Source organism: Pleurodeles waltl, chromosome 8 (genome assembly GCF_031143425.1).
Source record: "Pleurodeles waltl isolate 20211129_DDA chromosome 8, aPleWal1.hap1.20221129, whole genome shotgun sequence".
Taxonomy (NCBI): domain Eukaryota; kingdom Metazoa; phylum Chordata; class Amphibia; order Caudata; family Salamandridae; genus Pleurodeles; species Pleurodeles waltl.
The window spans coordinates 1,320,657,048-1,320,675,778 of NC_090447.1; positions in this window are offsets into that span (position 1 = coordinate 1,320,657,048).

An 18,731-nucleotide genomic window follows, 5' to 3' on the forward strand; every position below is an offset into this window, starting at 1 on the left:
CGCAAGACAGCCCGCCAGTCTGAAATGTGCAGATTAAGCTTCAGGTGAATCATCACTTCTGCCAATCAGAAGGCATGGCCCCACTCCCACCCATGCTCTCAGGCTGGACCAGCGACGCTTAAAAGAAAATAGTAATGGCCATTTTATTTATATTTTCTGCTGCGCTTGCAGCAGGTGGAGCGACACTCCTGGATCCTAAAGAGGAACCAACACTGCACATTTGAGCATCTTTTGACAGTATCTACTCATTCTTAGCCCTTAAGGTGCTGCATTCTCCATGCCAGATAATGAAGTACACAAAATATAAAAATATCTTGATCTGGAAGTTTAAAAAAAAAATCTTTATTAACATTGTAGACATATAACATTTGCCGTACTGCTACAGCTGCTCCATCTCCCCACTATGAGCAATGATTATTTAAGCTCATAACAGCACATTACAAAGCAACCATGAGATTGGATAGGTGGGGGAGGGGAGCAAGGGAGAAACAGGGGGGCCTTCCCAGGGAGCCAACTACCGGAGCCAAGCACATTCATTCAGACCTGCATACAACCCCAATCCATGCAGCCTATACCTCTTTGTCCTCCTTAACAGTCAGGGGGCGTCCGCTGTCAGATAATAATTTTTTTTTACGTTAATGGGCTCAAAGAGGCAATATTCGACACACCATATTTACAAAGTGGCGCAATGCACACATTGCGCCACTTTGAGACCCTTGCTCCACATTATGCCTGGGCCGGGCATAATGCTTGCTAGGGGGGAGTTCTGGTATTAGGAGGCCCGCAAAAATGGCGCTGTGAAATCCACAAAATTTCACTCCACCATTTTTGGTGTCATTTTTAATGCCTGCTCAAAGCAGGCATTAAAGTGACGCACCCATTTTAATCATTTATTCAACGGGCCTCCTTGCACTTTGCCGCACTACCGTCAACATTTTTCACTCTAGTGCAGCAAAGCACCACAATTGCATAACATTTTGTTGACGCTATTGGCCTAGCATGCACCATGGTGCATCGCATTGTAAATACGGTGCACGCATGGTGTCACTAGAAAAGCAGAGGTGACACAAGAAAACTGCTAATACTCCAGTTTCTTGTTATTCTGCCCCCTAGTGTTTTTTGTGCTCAGAAGCCTTAAAGCATTTTACTGAACAGAAAGAAAAGTAGGATTACAAATAACTATGATGTGTTACTATGTCCCTGCATACAAACTGGCAGGACAGATCACAGATTTGCTAAGCCACTGCCTTCAGTGTGTTAGGGCTTCAAAAGTGGCTTGTCTATACTGTCTTGGGCTGTGGCGAGAGAAAAGTATTGCCAGTGCAAATACTCATGTATATGATCTGCTCATGTACAATCTCTCTGCAATCCGCAACTGTATGATGTGAACTCCTGAAAATAAAAATACGTATAAGGGGCTTTAGTCATAGCTAACTTACCTCCTGAGCATGGTTTGCCTTTAGAGCTGCAGGATGTAACAGAAAATCTGTAACGTGCTACAGTAGCAACCCTGCATGCAGACTCTGAGGCCCATATTTATACTTTTTTAGTGTCGCATTTGCGTAATTTTTTTAGAAAAAGCTGCGCAAACTTACAAAATACAATTGTATTTTGTAAGTTTGCGCCTCTTTTGCATCAAAAAGTGGCTCAAATGCGGCACTAAAAAAGTATAAATATGGGCCTGAGTTTTGCGTTTATGTTTTATTGCAAACAATATTTTATTCATGTGGATTGTTCTGTCTGCATGTGCGTCATATTTGTACATCTGCACATCACAGGCGACATTGCCATTATAGCAAAGAGCATATTCACCAAAGTAGCTTTGACCTATTGGCTTTGCCCATGCTTGTTTACTTATGATTTTTTTGTTTTTATTACTATCTTTCACATTTCTCAAGCCATGATGACTCAACGAATTGAAGACTCACCGCAGGAACATGCAGTATTCGGGAGGCTATAAGACTGAATTCTGGTAACAGGTACTCAAAGTTCTATCTTTCTGAGGTTCACCTGTTAGTTACAGTGCTTAGAAAAGGATCAGGCCTGGTATGAAGCATTATTTTAAAAACGACCCATTATACATAAAAAAGGCTTTTTGATACAGGGGTTTTTTTTAGACAGCAGGTGTTCTAAAAACGAATAATAAAGATCACGTTGATAATGAATAAGGGTAAAAATGCCCAATCAAAAAGTTGCAAATTTAAACAGAACGTTATTTTAAAGCAAGGATGGCTTTCAAAGACTGATGTGAGAACATTTTCCCAACAGAAATGCACCTGTTTAGTTCTTCTGCTTCCAACTGCAGAATCATTTCACGAGGATGTTTACATTGAATGAAAAATAGGTGTAATATATTGAAAAATAAAATAAGTATGTATACATTTGCTCGATTGGCAAATTACTTTCGAAGAGAGCGTTCTATTACGCTAGGTTAACTGGTTTTCTACAGTACTCCACCGCCACATATGGTTTATTTGTGCTTTGTGCTGGGATACTGGTAGGGACTGTCGGCTGCTGAAACTAACTTAAGGAAAAACACATGCCAACACTTCTGGTTTATGTAGAAGACTCATGATGTTTAACCTTTTCCCTTGTGAGGAGTTACTCACGTCTGACAGAGATCTTTGATGTATTTTTATTTAAATCAGGATTTTAGGTTAGGTGTACAAAGCATTGTTATGATCGCAAACACTTCGATTCAGAGTTTGTGACTGCAAAAATACTTTTCATAAATCACCAATTCCATTCTAGGAGTTTGTAAACTACTAGCTACACCTAAAATAAGATTCTGACCCTATACAGATTCAGTATTTGGAAGGACATTTTTATTGGCATCCCTTCTAAATACCAAATCAGTTGGTGATATATCAATGTTTTGCCACCACAATCTGGTTGCAAAACTTTGAAAAGTTACCAACTCCAACCTTGTGGTGGTAACCCCATCACAAAAGCAAAGGGGTCTCTTTTGGAACACTTCCCCTTCTTGAAATAAAAAAAAAAGGTTTGCTGGAAGCAAGGTTTGCGGGAGATTAGGAAATGGACACTGTGACCACTAGCAACTTTTTTTAAAGCAACACAATTTTGTTTCAGGAAAACAGGCTGGATTTTGTGTAAGAGTTTAGGGGGGGATGCAATGGTAAAACACACTCAGAAAAGAGTAAGTCAATTGCATTTTTAAAGTATTTTAATATAATTTTGTAAATGTAAACAACATTTTTAAGTTAAAAATAAAATAAATCATGTATCCTAACCAGACTTCAAACACTTGCAACACACCTGCTACAGCAAGGGGGAAGACAGTGAACAGTCGGCATTGTGCCACATCAATGAATGTGTGAAACATGTTACAGCATCAACCAATCACACTGTGAATGGTGTGGCTTGGAGTAGATGGTGAATTTTTCTGAACTGTTGCTGTTGACATTAGGACTCTGAGCATTTTATTATTGCTGATCAGTGCTAAAGTACAGGTGCTCTCCCTTCTAAAGTTGGTATGGTTGTCTTACATTTATTTGACACATTTAATTTACCTGTAAGTCCCCTGGACAGTGGTATCCCTATACTCAGGGCCTGCAAATTAAATGCTACTAGTGGGCCTGCAGCGCTGCTTGCAACACCCACAGAATTAGCCTTTCAAACCTGTCTCAGGCCTGCTTGCGCAGGGCCTGTGTGCACAGTTTTCTACCACAGGGACCTGGCATCTGAATTTACTTGCCAGGCTCAGAACCACTGTTTTACTACATGTAAGACACCCCTAGGGTAGGCCCTAGCAAGCCCTGTGGGCAGGGTGCTATGCATGTAGAAGGCAGGACATGTGCGTGGTTGCGTGGCCTGTCCTGGTAGTGACAAAGGGGGTCATTACAACCCTGGCGGACGGTGTTAAAGCAGCGGAAATACCGCAAACAGGCCGGCGGTCAAAAAAAGGGAATTATGACCCTGGCGGAAAACGCCAACAAAGACAGCCACTTTAACACTTCACCCGCCACGGCGGTACAGACAAGCAGCGCGGCGGTCACCGCCAACAGACAGGCGGAAGACAATGTACCGCCCACAGTATTACAACCCGCCAATCCGCCACCTTTTCCGGGGCGGATTCACCGTGGATAAAAACACGGCGGAAACAGCTTTTGCTATGGGAAAACGCTCACCTGAACATATCCCACGAGGAACGAGGAATCCATGGAGCCGGAACTCCAAATACTCCCTGCCCTTGTGTTTCTGCTCCTCTACGACCAACAGCTACGTAGGCGCCGCAGACAACGGTGAGTACTGCACCTACGACATGGGGGAGGCAAAAGTTAGGGGGACACACACCAAACACCCCCAACCCACCCTCGCATATTACAACATACACACCAATGCATTCACAAAAAATCACAGTAACAACCCACAATCCCCTTGGAAGAATGAATACACAAAGCGAAAATTGGTCAAACAATGTAATGTGCCAATATACATGTCATACAAAAATATACAGATATATATTTGAAAATCAGTCATAATTATATACAATACGAGAAGTAGTGCAGATATGTACATAACAATGTCCGTGCACCAATAGTCCAAAAATGCGTGGGCGAGGCCCACAAACTATACCTGACCACAATCGGAATGAACACTGCCGGGGCATCAGATAGAAATACTACAGGCACCTCAGGGGGAAGGGAAGGGGGGGCACCTCAGCCGGATGACTGCAAAGCCAGATCCACGACGGGGCTCCATGCCCATTTATGCCATCCTGGGGAGTGCAAAGCCACAGTCTCTCAAGTTTATACAGTGGGTGGTTTGCCCACTGTGCCATCCTGGGGAGTGCAAAGCCACAGTCTCTCAAGACAATACAGTGGGTGGGTTGCCCACTGTTCAATTCTGGGGAGTGCAAAGCCACAGTCTCTCAAGTCTATACAGTGGGTGGTTTGCCCACTGTGCCATCCTGGGGAGTGCAAAGCCACAGTCTCTCAAGTCAATACAGTGGGTGGGTTGCCCACTGTGCCATCCTGGGGAGTGCAAAGCCACAGTCTCTCAAGTCCATACAGTGGGTGGTTTGCCCACTGTGCCATCCTGGGGAGTGCAAAGCCACAGTCTCTCAAGTCTATACAGTGGGTGGGTTGCCCACTGTTCTATCCTGGGGAGTGCAAAGCCACAGTCTCTCAAGTTGATGCAGGTCTCTACTGGTACTGGGGGGGACTGGTGCCCGGACTGGATGAGTCTCCCCGTGAAAGATCGTGTCCTGTCACTGTCCCAGCTGCACATGGGATAAGGATGCCTGATGTGGCGGTCCATTCATTCCTACCTGGTGTATTGCCCTGTTCAGCGGTGCTTTGCCATGGCGGTCTTTGCCCTGTTCAGCGGTGCTTTGACATGGCGGTCTTTGCCCTGTTCAGCGGTGCTTTGCCATGGCGGTTCAGGACTGTTCAGCGGTGCTTTGCCATGGCGGTTCTGATAAGGACATTGGTGTGTGGCATGACGTTCTCTACACTGGACATTGGTGTGTGGCATGATGTCTTCTACACTGGACATTGGTGTGTGGCATGACGTTTCATCATTGCCCAGCGGGGCTGTGGCAGCCGGGGCCCTCCAGGGCACTGACTCCGGCGGTGGTGGTGGTCTCTGGACCAGTGACGATACTTGGGCCCTCCTGGGCAATGACTCCGGCAGTGGTGGTGGTCTCTGGACCAGTGACGATACTTGGGCCCTCCTAGGCAATGACTCCGGCGGTGGTCTCTGGACACGTGACGATACTTGGGCCCTCCTGGGCAGTGACTCCGGCGGTGGTCTCTGGACCAGTGACGATACTTGGGCCCTCCTGGGCAGTGACTCCAGCGGTGGTCTCCTGACCAGTGACGATACTTGGGGCCTCCTGGGCAGTGACTCCGGCGGTGGTCTCCTGACCAGTGACGATACTTGGGCCCTCTTGGGCTGTGACTCCGGCGGTGGTCTCCTGACCAGTGACGATACTTGTGCCCTCCTGGGCTGTGACTCCGGCGGAGGTCTCCGGACCAGTGACGATACTTGGGCCCTCCTGGGCTGTGACTCCGGCGGTGGTCTCCTGACCAGTGACGATACTTGGGCCCTCCTGGGCTGTGACTCTGGCGGTGGTCTCCTGACCAGTGACGATACTTGGGCCCTCCTGGGCTGTGACTCTGGCGGTGGTCTCTGGACCAGTGACGATACTTGGGCCCTCCTGGGCTGTGACTCTGGCGGTGGTCTCCTGACCAGTGACGATACTTGGGCCCTCCTTGGCTGTGACTCTGGCGGTGGTCTCCTGACCAGTGACGATACTTGGGCCCTCCTGGGCTGTGACTCTGACGGTGGTCTCCTGACCAGTGACGATTCTTGGGCCCTCATGGGCTGTGACTCTGGCGGTGGTCTCTGGACCAGTGATGATACTTGGGCCCTCCTGGACTGTGACTCTGGCGGTGGTCTCTGGACCAGTAACGACGGTGATGGCGGTTGTGTCTCGACCGCCGGAAATGATGGCGCACTTCTCCGCCGTGACACTCACAACAGGCTGGGGAGACTTCCTCTGGCCCTTCCCCACCTTTGGTGGAGTCACAGTTGACTCTCCAATCCCCTTGGAACCCATGTCAGTTGTTTTCCCACTAGGAGTCTTAACACGGTCCCGTCGTCCACTCTCCAAATTTAGAGCCTTTACAGGGGGTGGGCTGCCAGTGCCTTGGCTCCGGGTCCTACTGCCTGCCCTGGTGGCCGGTGCACTCCAAAAACCTTGAACAGGCACCACTGGTATTGGAGGCTTTTTGGCTGAGGTGCTACGACGGGACTGATGAATTGGAGGAGGGGGTGGGGGCAAAAAGGTCAACTTTACAGAGGGACAGTTTCTGACGAACACTGGGATGGGTAGCTGGAGGGGGTCTGGGAGTGGAGGAAGAGGAGGTGGTTGTAGGAGGTGTCACTTTAGGTGTTTTGGGTGCAGGTGCAGGTACTGGAGGCTGTCGTGAGGTGGATGGATGTTGGGTGAGTGATTGCCGGCGTTTGTGTACTTTGGGAGGGGGCGTCACAGACACACTGGGAGAGGACACAGGGGACGTGTAAATGGCAGTGGAGGTGGTGAGTGCAGGTGAGCGGCTTGTGGTGCTGGGTGTCCTGGTGCGATTCATGGTGCCTGTAGATGTGGTGCATGCAGGTGTGTGTGTAGACGAGACTGGGAGGGAGGAGGGAGAAGAGGAGGAGGGGGACACAGTGGAGGCAGTGGATGTTGTTGTGTCTGTATGTGGCTGAGGCTTGCGTGAGTGCCTGTGGTGTGTGTGGTGCCTATGTTTGCTTGAGCTACTTGGGTGTGTTGACTTGTGTGCATGCTGGTCTGTAGGTGTGCTTGGGATGGGCTGGGGTACAGGAGATTGGGTCTGGGTGGAGGAAGTTGGAGGGGGGAGGCTAGACACAGGGACAATGGCTGCCATCAGTGCTGAGGCCAAAGATTGCAGGGTTCGCTGAAGGACAGCCTGACCAGAATGAATGCCCTCCAGGAATGCATTACCGTGTTGCAACTCTTGTTCTACACCCTGGATGGCATTCACAATGGTAGACTGCCCAACAGTGAGTGACCTGAGGAGGTCAATGGCCTCCTCACTGAGGGCAGCAGGGGTGACTGGGGCAGGGGCTGAGGTGCCTGGGGCGAAGGTGATGCCCAACCTCCCGGGTGAGCGGGCACGGGGTGAACACTGAGGGGCTGCTGGGAGGGCGGTGCTGGTAGGGGAGATGGCGGCTGTACCTGTAGAGGTGGGGGCACAGATGGTGCCGCACCACAAGGGAGCCCACATCATCGAACAAGTCTGTGTCGCTGCTTGGTGATCCGGTGGCCGACGTGAAGCTCCCCTCGCCCTCCGTCCCACTGGTGCATTCTGAGTCCGTGGTGTGGCCCTCCATGGCCATGTGGGATGCAGCTCCCTCGTGCTCCGGTGCCACTGTACCTCCGCCTGTTGATGCTGATGTACAAAAGGACAGGGAGAGCAGAAAAAGGGGGGGAGACAGAAGAAAGAGGGTTTTAGTGCTTGGCATACCGCTACCGTTGGCGGACAAGACAAACGCAGCTGCCCCCTGCATTACACCTTGCTCCTGCCCTCTGCACATGCAATTTCTGGGATATTGCCTATATGGCAATGGTGGACATCTGCGCACATGGATGCCACAGGGGCAAATATACCTCGACTTGGCACTCTCCTGATGTGGGGTAGAGTGCCACATGGCCTACATTACGGAGGGTCCTTGCCTACCGAACACGCCCTGGCTTAGGGACACCCACAGCCCACCTCCCCCACCCAGACACCTCCACTGCACGCAAAGCCTGCAGAATGAGGTTGTACTCACCCCCTTGTGTCTGCTGTGATGGCCTCAAGCGTCCATCCAAATCCAGGTAGGCCACCGCCAGGATCCGGAACATCAGGTGCGACGGGCACCCCTCCAATGTTGGGAGGCCATCCCCAGCTGAGCCTCCGCCGTCTTCTTGCTGCAGCGGCGAATGTCCTCCCATCTCTTACGGCAGTGGGTGCCCCGTCTCTGGTGGGCCCCCAGGGTCTGGACCTCCTTGGCGATGGCACGCCAAATGTCCCTCTTCTGGTGGGCACTGACCTACATGACATGCACAAGGAAAGAGGAACAGTCATTACCAACTGCACCTTCGTTGTGAGTGGCCCCCTCCCAAATCTGGCCATGTGGCCCATTCATTCCCATGCATTAATGTTCTATGAACTCTGCCCCCTTCCCTCTTCCAACCAGCCCTCTCCACCCAGGCATAGCCCATACAACGTGCTCCCTGTGTACTAACCTGTTGGTCTGGAGGACCGTAGAGTAGCGTGTATTGGGGAGGACCCCGTCTACCAGTTTCTCCAACTCCTGTGAAGTGAAGGCAGGGGCCCTTTTCCCAGACGCAGCAGCCATCGTCGCTTCCAGACCGAGGTCACAGCAGCACTTGCAGTGTAGGTCCTCTCCTGTCGAAGGTCAGGTATCTAGTGATTGAAGAGATAGAAAATGGCGGTGACATCCGCGGCAGTGACGTCTGCGGCGGTACGTATCATCACCGCCAGCGCACCTGTTCATTGGCTCCTGGGACCCATAGGGTCCAATGTTAACCAATGCACCATTGCGCCGCAGTCTACGACTGCCTACCGCGACGGTGTGCAACGCCAGCGCAGTTACCCCACAATCCCATTGTCCCACTTTAGAGGTCAGGCAGCCGCCTTTTCAGGGGCCCACATGGCTTCATTTACTACTCCGTCACACATAGCTAGGCCTACACTCAACACACATACAGGAAGGGTTTTGTGAGTGGTGTAGTCTTGTGTGTGACTGTGGGTACATACCTGGAGGAATAATGACTGGTTCTTCGCTGTTGTCCTTCGTCAGCACAGTCTGCTGGGACATATGAGAAGATTGCGGAATCCTCCGGTGTACCGACCACTGGTGGAACTGTTGACAATGGAAGAGCGACATGTCATCATAACCTACCGGTTTGACCATGCCACAAACCAGGAACTATGTACCCAGTTGGAGCCAGAACTGATATCACCAATCCGCCATACGACTGGAATCCCCCCTGACGTGCAGGTGCTGTCAGTGCTCCATTTCCTTGCAAGTGGGTCTTTTCAGACAACTGTGGCCATGGCATTAGGGATGTCCCAGCCTATGTTTTCCAACGTGCTGTCCAGAGTGTTGGCTGCCCTGCTGAAACACGTAAGGAGATACATCATTTTCCCTCAGGTGGAGGATTTGCCTACAGTGAAAGGTGACTTCTATGCCCTTGGACATATCCCCAACGTCATAGGTGCTATTGATGGGACCCATGTAGCTCTGGTCCCCCCCCACAGGAGTGAACAGGTGTACAGGAACTGGAAGAGTTATCATTCGATGAATGTCCAGATGGTCTGTTTGGCAGACCAGTACATCTCGCAGGTAAATGCTATGTTCCCTGGCTCAGTGCATGACGCCTACATCCTGCGGAATAGCAGCATCCCTGATATGATGGGTCAACTCCAGAGGCACCGTGTATGGCTATTGGGGGACTCTGGTTACCCCAACCTGTCCTGGCTATTAATCCCAGTGAGGAATCCCAGGACCAGGGCAGAGGAACGGTACAATGAGGCTCATGGGCGGACTAGGAGGGTGATCGAACGCACCTTCGGCCTCCTGAAGGCCAGGTTCAGGTGCCTCCATATGACAGGTGGATCCCTATTCTACTCACCGAAGAAGGTGTGCGACATCATCATCGCCTGCTCCATGCTCCATAATTTGGCTTTGTGGCGCCAGGTGCCTTTTCTGCAGGAGGATGATCCCGATGACGGTGTTGTAGCAGCTGTGGAGCCTGTGGAGCCTGTGGACAGTGATGAGGATGAAGCTGATGAAGAAGACAACGACAACAGGGAGTCAGTCATACAGCAATATTTCCAGTGAGACACAGGTGAGAACATTTTCATTTTTAGCATTACATTAACTTTCACACGTCTACCTCTATCCTGTTTTTCGATTTAAATCACTATTTGGTAACTGAGTTGTACCCTCCCATTACGGTTTCACAGGTGTGGTTACCTACGTGTCAACTGCTTGCATCCTTCAAGGGCTTGTGATGTGTGACATAGGTATGTTAGCTTTACAATGGTACACCCATTATGACACTGTCATTGATAATACATTTTTACTAAATCACAGACTGACTCCAGATTGTTTTGTGTTTCAAAGGTGTTTATTGAAATGCTCAGAAATGGGAGGGGGTTGAAAAATGAGGATGGGTGATGGCGGAGGAATGTCCATGGCAGAGTCCAGTCTATTAGTCTCACAGGTGCACTGCCCATCTGGGCATAGGAAGTGGAGCTGGGGCAGTTTAAGTATGGACAGGGTAACAAAGTGGGGCAGTGGGGTGACAATCAGGGTGGTCTCATTTCCTGGCGGGGGTCTTGCCATCTTGCTCTGTCCTGTTCCTGGATCTCAGGGACCGCTTGCATGGTGGTTGTCCATCTGCAGGGGGTCAGAGGAGGTGGTGGGCAGTTCATCGTCCATGCTAGTGTCAGGGGCCCCTTGGAGTGCCACGGTGTCCCTCAAGGTCTGCTGTATGTCCTTCAGCACCCCTACGATGGTGCCCAGGACGAAGCTGATGGTCCTGAGCTCCTCCCTGAACCCCAAATACAGTTCATCCTGCAGGCGCAGGGTCTCCTGCAACTTGTCCAGGACCGTCGCCATCGTCTCCTGGGAGTGGTGGTATGCTCCCATGATGAAGGATAGGGCCTCGTGGAGAGTGGGTTCCCTTGGCCTGTCCGCCCCCTGTTGCACAGCAGCCCTCCCAGTTCCCCTGTGTTCCTGTGCCTCCGTCCCCTGGACCGTGTGCCCACTACCACTGCCCCCAGGTACCTGTTGTTGTTGGGGTGGTGGGTTACCCTGGGTGCCCTGTAGTGGTGGACACACCGCTGACTGACCTGTCCTGGGTAGGGAGGTTTGGGCCCGCTGGGTGGGAGCTGTGCTGGTGTTACCAGAGGGTGGAAGGTCGGTGTTGGGCTGTGCCTGTGCAAGGGGAACCGACTGTCCCGAGGCCCACGATGGTCCGGGCTGGTCATCAGGATCCAGTAGGGCAGAGCTGCTCTCGTCACTGTGGGCCTCTTTTGGGGGTGGAGTGTTGTTGTCTGGACCCTCTGGTGTGGTGACGGTCCTTCGGGTTCCTGCAGGGGCATAAGAGCATGATTATTGCATGTGTGTGTATAATGGTGTGCAATGGGTGGGTGTTTGTGTACCCCAGTGCAAGCATTCCTGTGTGTGGGTTTGTGTGGTGATGGTTGGGGTGGGTGTACTGGGTATGTGCAGTGGGCATGCTTTAGTGATGGGTGTCCATGCTTAGTTGTGTCATGCAGGGCTTGGTGTTGGGATGGGTGGTTGGTGTCATGGGTACATTAGTGAGGAGTTGTATTGATAGGGGAGGGGGTGAGGGAGGGGGTGTGTGATAGCATGCAGGTAGGGTGGGGGATATGATAGTTAAGAATTGACTTACCAGTGTCCCATCCTCCACCGACTCCTGCGAGGCCCTCAGGATGCAAGATGGTCAAGACTTGCTCCTCCCATGTTGTTAGTTGTGGGGGAGGAGGTGGGGGTCCGCCGCCAGTCCGCTGTACTGCGATGTTGTGCCTGGAGACCGTTGAACGCACCTTCCCCCATAGGTCGTTCCACCTCTTCCTGATGTCCTCCCTATTTCTTGGGTGCTGTCCCACGGCGTTCACCCTGTCCACTATTCTGCGCCATAACTCCATCTTCCTGGCTATTGATGTGTGCTGTACCTGTGAGCCAAATAGCTGTGGCTCTACCCGGACAATTTCCTCCACCATGACCCTGAGCCCCTCCTCGGAGAAGATGGGGTGTCTTTGGCGTGCCATGGGGTGGTGTGGGTGATGTGTGGGGTGGTGTATGTGGTGATGGTTGTGGTGAGTGTAGTGGTGTGTGGGGTTTTGTGCGTGGATGTTGTGTGGGTGATGGTGTTGTGTGCCTCTTTGTAGTGGGGTTGTCTATTCTGTGCTCTCTCTCTGTCGCCTTAATCTCTAATTTTTGGCAGTAGGGGTTTGTGGGTGATGTGGGTGTGTGTTTTATATTGTATTGGGTGTGTGGGAGTGGTGTTTGTATGTGTATCAGGTGTGTGTATTTGGAATTGTCCAATGTGGCGGTGTTTTGGAGATGTGTGTATATTTTGAGGGCGGCGGTGTGTACCGCCAATTGAATACCGCAGTTGAAAGACTGCCGCGTGGATTTGTGGGTCGTAATAGCATGGGCGTGTTTCTGTTGGCGTGGAGGTGGAGGATTTGTTTCCGCCATTTTATCACTGACCTTTGGTGTGCCGGTCTTGTGTGGGTGTCTGAATTTCGGCAGATTCCAAGATGTGTGTCATAATAGCTGTGGCGGAATGCCGCCGCCGCCGCGGTGTATTGGCGGTCTTCTGCAAGGCAGTAAGCGCCTTTTACCGCCAATGTTGTAATGACCCCCAAACAGCCTATTTGGTTTCAAACTACTGTGAGCGCTGCCTTCTCATAGGATTGCCCTGCCTTATGTCTGTGGGGTATTGTCTGATTTATGAGGGGTAGCGTAGGCATGTTTAGTATGGTAGTGAGAAATGCTGCTTACCGGTGTAGGTGGATTATTAATTATCATCACAGAAATACCACTTCTAGAAAGTGAGCATTTTGCTGTGCTTATGACTCTGGTGTTTTGAGGCTTGACTCCAATCCATTTCTGGATAGACTGACAGTTGGGCTTTGTGCATACTTTTCAGACAGCCTGTACACATGGAGGGTGGGGGTGTCACAGAGGTGCATCTGCATTTTGAATGCTCTTCCTGGGCTGAAAGAAGGGGAGGCAAGCACACTTGCATCTGTAAAGGCTTGCAAAACTGAGTATAAGTACAGGGGACTTTTCCCCACAATTGGGAACACTCTTGACACTGGAACATACTTAGAACTGGACACAGAATGTTGCTGGAGGGACTCACCAGGAACTGCCTTGGACTGTTGCTGCTGTGCTGACCTGTGACCTGCAGGGTCATTTGAAGGAACTGCCACTGCCTGCATCCCCTCTGTGCTGGCCTTTTGCTGGACCCTGCCACCCTGTGCTCCACCTTTGTGTCCCCGGGGCCTGGGTGCTGTGGCCCCTGACCCCTGTAATTGCCTGAAGCGCATGAGGAGCTTTTCAGTTTTTTTTATGGCACAGCACCTGGAAAAGCCCTGAGAGTACCCTGTTCCTTCCTATAGCACCTGGAGAGCGCTTCATTGTGTACCTGCTGTAGAAATATCACCGCCGTGACCCTGGCGTTGGGAAAACAATGAGCACATCAAAGGTGTGCTGTCCAACATCCCCCCGGGGCACGAGAAAGAGGGAGGCGGGAGCAGGAGCACTCCTGGTGGTGCCCCCAGGACGTGGGAGGCCATCAAGAAGCACCCCCGGGCAACAGGCATCCACTTGTGGTGCCTTTGATTGCTGCGGCCAGGTTGCCAAAGAAGAAGAGCCGCTCTGCCCTGGTAGCACTGGGGAGCCCCCAGGGCTGGACCGCCACAAAGAGACGGAGTGCAGCAGCCCACTGAATCCTAGTGAGTCCCGGATCACCACCATCAGCGAAACCCCGCTGGCCCGGTAGTGAGGTGAGGAGCCTACCGGCCGAGCGGGAGCGGGGGGCTTTGTGCCCCCGGAGCCTGGAGGCTACAACTGAATCTATAGTTCCCCTGAATGGGGGAATCAGATGCCTGCAGCTGCCCTGTGAGGACACGTATGGCTGACCTTGGCCTAGTCCAGGCCTTTGCCCCAGTTTGGCCCCTTCTAATGGGCATCAGGGAACCCTCATCGGATGTCCCACACTGCAGGGAAGTGGTGAACGGTGTCCCCAGACTAGGAGGGGGCACCAGAGAAGCAGGACACGGGGAGAAAGGGAGTCCCTCCCCCCCAGGCACTCCGTTAGGAGCAGGATCACTCCCATAGTGCTTTTTTGGCCCCTGGTCTCACCTGCCCTGGCGAGGGTCAGATGACGCCCTCTGCTGTTTTGGTTTCTTGGGGCACCTAAGCAGGCTGGGGTGGTGACCCTCAATGGAGGTCCCCGACCTGCCATCTCTCCCTAAGGAACAGAGCGCAGGAGTGCCAAGTGTGGGACACGTGAGTCCTGAATCATTGCCTCATCGCCCCTATTGACCTTTTAGGCTTGATGGATATCTGCACCTCATGGTATGTGCATTTGTCTCTGTATCATGTGTTTTACCTGGATGGGTGCATTCTTGATGATGGGGTTATGACCAGCTAATGTTCCTGTTATGGGCATTTATGACTGAGATGTTTTTATGACTTGCCTTATATTATTCTGGTGTTCCTTTTATGGGCATTCTGGGATGCTTTCATGACATATGCCTTATTGTAGTAATATTTTTCCTGGCTACTGCTTGCGTTGCAGAATAATGAGTAACCTGTGTGTTACATGTGACTACTGCTGATTTCTGCAGGGTAACAGTACTGTGTAACATTCTGACAGCTGCTTGGGTAGGAAGGTATTGCTGGCATGTTGTGTTTGGTCTAATGCGTTGTTAGAAATGGGGTTTCTGGTTGGCTAGGGTAGACACCTCAGCCAGGCAGAACCCACCCACTCTAGTCAGGGTAAGGGAGTTACACGTCCAAGATAACCCCTGCTCACCCGTTGGTAGCTTGGCACGAGCAGTCAGGCTTAACCCGGAGGCAATGTATAAAGCGTTTGCACAACACACACACACACATGTGACGCAATATCCCCACCACAAAGGAAACACAACACCAGATTATATGAAAATATACTGTATTGTACACAACGCAATTATCAGACCAAACATCACATATCAGTACTATCCTGCTACCTTAGCAGTTGTCAGAATGTTACACATTAGTTTCTCTGCAAATTAGCAGTAGTCACACATAACACACAGGTTACTCAATATTCTGCAACATAAGCAGTAGTCAGGAAACACGTTATCACATTAGAACACTTGTCATAAGAATATCATAAAACGCCCATAGTACGAACATTAGAAAACATATGGCAAGTTAGGGAAACATATTAGCAAGTCATGCCCATAAAAGGAACATTTGCATATGCCTATGAAACACCATCAAAAACAGGTAGGCAACATATAAATCAGACGAATTCTCTAGTAAGAACTTATGTTCTATATATTGTTCCTTTAACAGTACCTGGCTTGATGAAGGCACCTCCAGTGCCTAGAAGATGAACAATGGGGCTCCCGGCGCTCCTATGCGCAAAATGGGGGCCTCTGACATCCTTTTAAGGAGAAGAGGGCGGCATGCACCTCCTCTAGACCGTTGACGGGCCCCTCCGGGGACCGTGATTACTGGGGGCCATCCAGGAAGCGCTTTTCAAAGCGCTAAGGCCATACTTATAGCCCGGGTTGCAGCGGTGATTCCAGCATGAAACAGGTGCCTCGAAGTGCCTGAGGGCACAGAAAAGCACTCTCTCAGCGCAAAGGGGATATCAAGGCAGAACTCCTTATGCAGGGAAAAGTTACAGGGGTCAGGGGCCACGGCACCCTGCCCCTGGGAACAATGAAGCAGGAAGGAGCACAAGGCTGGTGGGTCCAGCTACAGGCCAGCACAAGGGGTGCAGATGATGGCAGTTCCTCCTAGTGACCAGGCAGGTCACAGGTTAGCACAGCAGCAGCAGTCCAAGGCGGTTTCCTGGTGAGTCCATTCAGCAGCGTCTTGTGTCCAGGTTCAATTTCCAAGAGTGTTCAAATTGTGGGGAAAATTCCCCTGTACTTATAGTCAGTTCTTACAGTGTTTTACAATGGTAGGGAAAGGAGGATCCAGCCAGTTACAGCTGGTTCTGGGAGTGCCCCCTCTCTCCTTTCAGCGCAGGCTCCAAACATCAGTGGGGGGTTAACGACCCTATTGTGTGAGGCCAGGGCACAGCCTTTACAAATGTAGGTGTGCCCCGCCTCTCCCTTCTCTCAGCCCAGGAAGACTATTCAGTATGCAGATGCACCTCTATGACACCTCCACCCTCCCTGTGTACAGACTGTCTGAAAAGTATGCACAAAGCCCCAACTCTGCCCAGACGTGGATTGGAGTCAAGCTGCAAAACAACAGAGTCATAAGCACAGATAAATGCGCACTTTCTAGAAGTGGCATTTCTGTGATAGTAATAAAAAATACACCCACACCAGTAAGCAGCATTTATTATCACCATCACAACCATACCAAACATGCCTACCCTACCCCTCATAAATCAGACAATACCCTTTACACAAAAGGCAGGGCATTTATAATGCAATCCTATGAGAAGGCAGCACTCACAGCAGTGAGACACCAGTTAGGCTGTTTGTCACTACCAGGACAGGCCACGCAACTTGGCGCATGTCCTGCCTTTCTACATACATGGCACCCTGCCCATAGGGCTAGCTAGGGCGTACCTTAGGGGTGACTTACAGGTAGTAAAAGGGGAGTTCTGGACCTGGCAAGTAAGTTTAGATGCCAGGTCCCTGTGGCAGAAAACTGCACACACAGGCCCTGCGCTAGCAGGCCTGAGACAGGGTTGAAAGTCTACTTCAGTGGGTGGCGCAAGCAGCGCTGCAGGCCCACTAGTAGTATTTAATTTACAGGCCCTGGGTATAGAGATACCACTGTACAAGGGACTTATAGGTAAATTAAATATGCCAATTAGGTATAGGCCAATCATACCAACTTTAGATGGGAGACCACCTGCACTTTAGCACTGGTCAGCAGTGATAAAGTGCTCGGAGTCCTAGAGCCAACAGCGAGAGGTCAGAAATACCAGGAGGAAGGAGGCAAAAAGACTGGGGATGACCCTGCGTAAGGCAAAAAAGTCCAACACAACCCCCTACCAGCCAAAAGCCAGGGTAGAACAAATCAATACCTTGATGTACTTCCCTGATTGGGGCGATAGAACAAGGACCCAGGCCCACAACAGCAGGGGCATGTTCCAGTTCTACGCCTTCCTGACTCCACTTGGATCTCTCTGTCAATGCTTCCCAGGCACCCTAGACCAACCCACGGGGGTTCTCTAGCTGCCAATGGCCAGAACCAGGCCCCAGGCCATCTAGGAGCCTCTGGTCTCTGAAACCATAACGAGTGGGGGGCGGTAGCCCCAGGTGCAAAGCAACCTGTCTCCACTCCATTTCTAATCAGTTCAGGGGCTCTACCCTGCCACTGATCCACCAACCTAGGGTCCGCACCCATAGGTTCTACAGGGGCTAAAGGCGAGGCTTTCCTCCCTCTACCCCTCCTTCTAGGATCCCGCCCTCCTCTCTCAGGAGGGTTATCACCAGAATCCCCACTTGCCAGGCTGCTGGGTACAGCAGCCTTGCACAACTCTCTCGCCAGCCCAGGATCACTACCTGGCGACTGACCACCCAACCTAGGGACGACACCCTTGGGTTGCACCGGGGTTCGGGGCGGGCTTCCCTCTCCCTGAACCCCACTTCCAGAGTCCTGCGTCTCCCCACCTCGGGAGAAGCCACCAGAAGTTTCACACGGGGGGGTTGAGCACACTAACCGCCCCCCCAACCAGGTCAGAGTTTACCCCCTGAACCTGTCTATCTAGTCCAGGGACGACACCCTTAGACTGGACCATTGCCCAGCGAACCAGGACTTCCTTGGGAGCACACCTACCCCCTACCAGATCAGAGCTTACCCCCTGAATCTGGAAATCCAACCCAGAGTCACTACCCTGCGGTTGAATCATTGCCTGGCGCACCAGGACTTCCTGGGGGGCACACCTACCCCCCACCAGGGAAACACCTTCCCCAAGGGCCAAACAAGAGTCTGGCTGGCGCAGGTCTCATGACCTCTGCCCATCTGACAGAGTCTGGATTCCCCCCGGCCCAGAAATGGTCTCACCAAGGTCATTCCTGGGGGGCTCTACACTCAGAGCTGACCCCCGACCCACCAGGTTCTCCACTGGGGCCCGCAGCCCCCTCTCTACCCTATGCCTGGATTTCCACTTCCTCCGCTGTAGAGCGAGACTACAAGACACCAGGACCGGCGGAACGCTATCACCAGCCACCCGCCCAAGTCCTAATGACAAAATGGGATCCTTCTGAACAGCTGGCCCTACGGGACAGGCTAGGCTCACCTCCTGGCGTTCACTCATGGAACCCTCCAGGACCTGGGACTGGAGCTCGGGCACCCTGGGCCTCAGCCCAACCCCATTCCCTCTCCTCTGAGACTGGACATGGGATGCCTTACCCGCCCCAATACACTGGGACCTACCT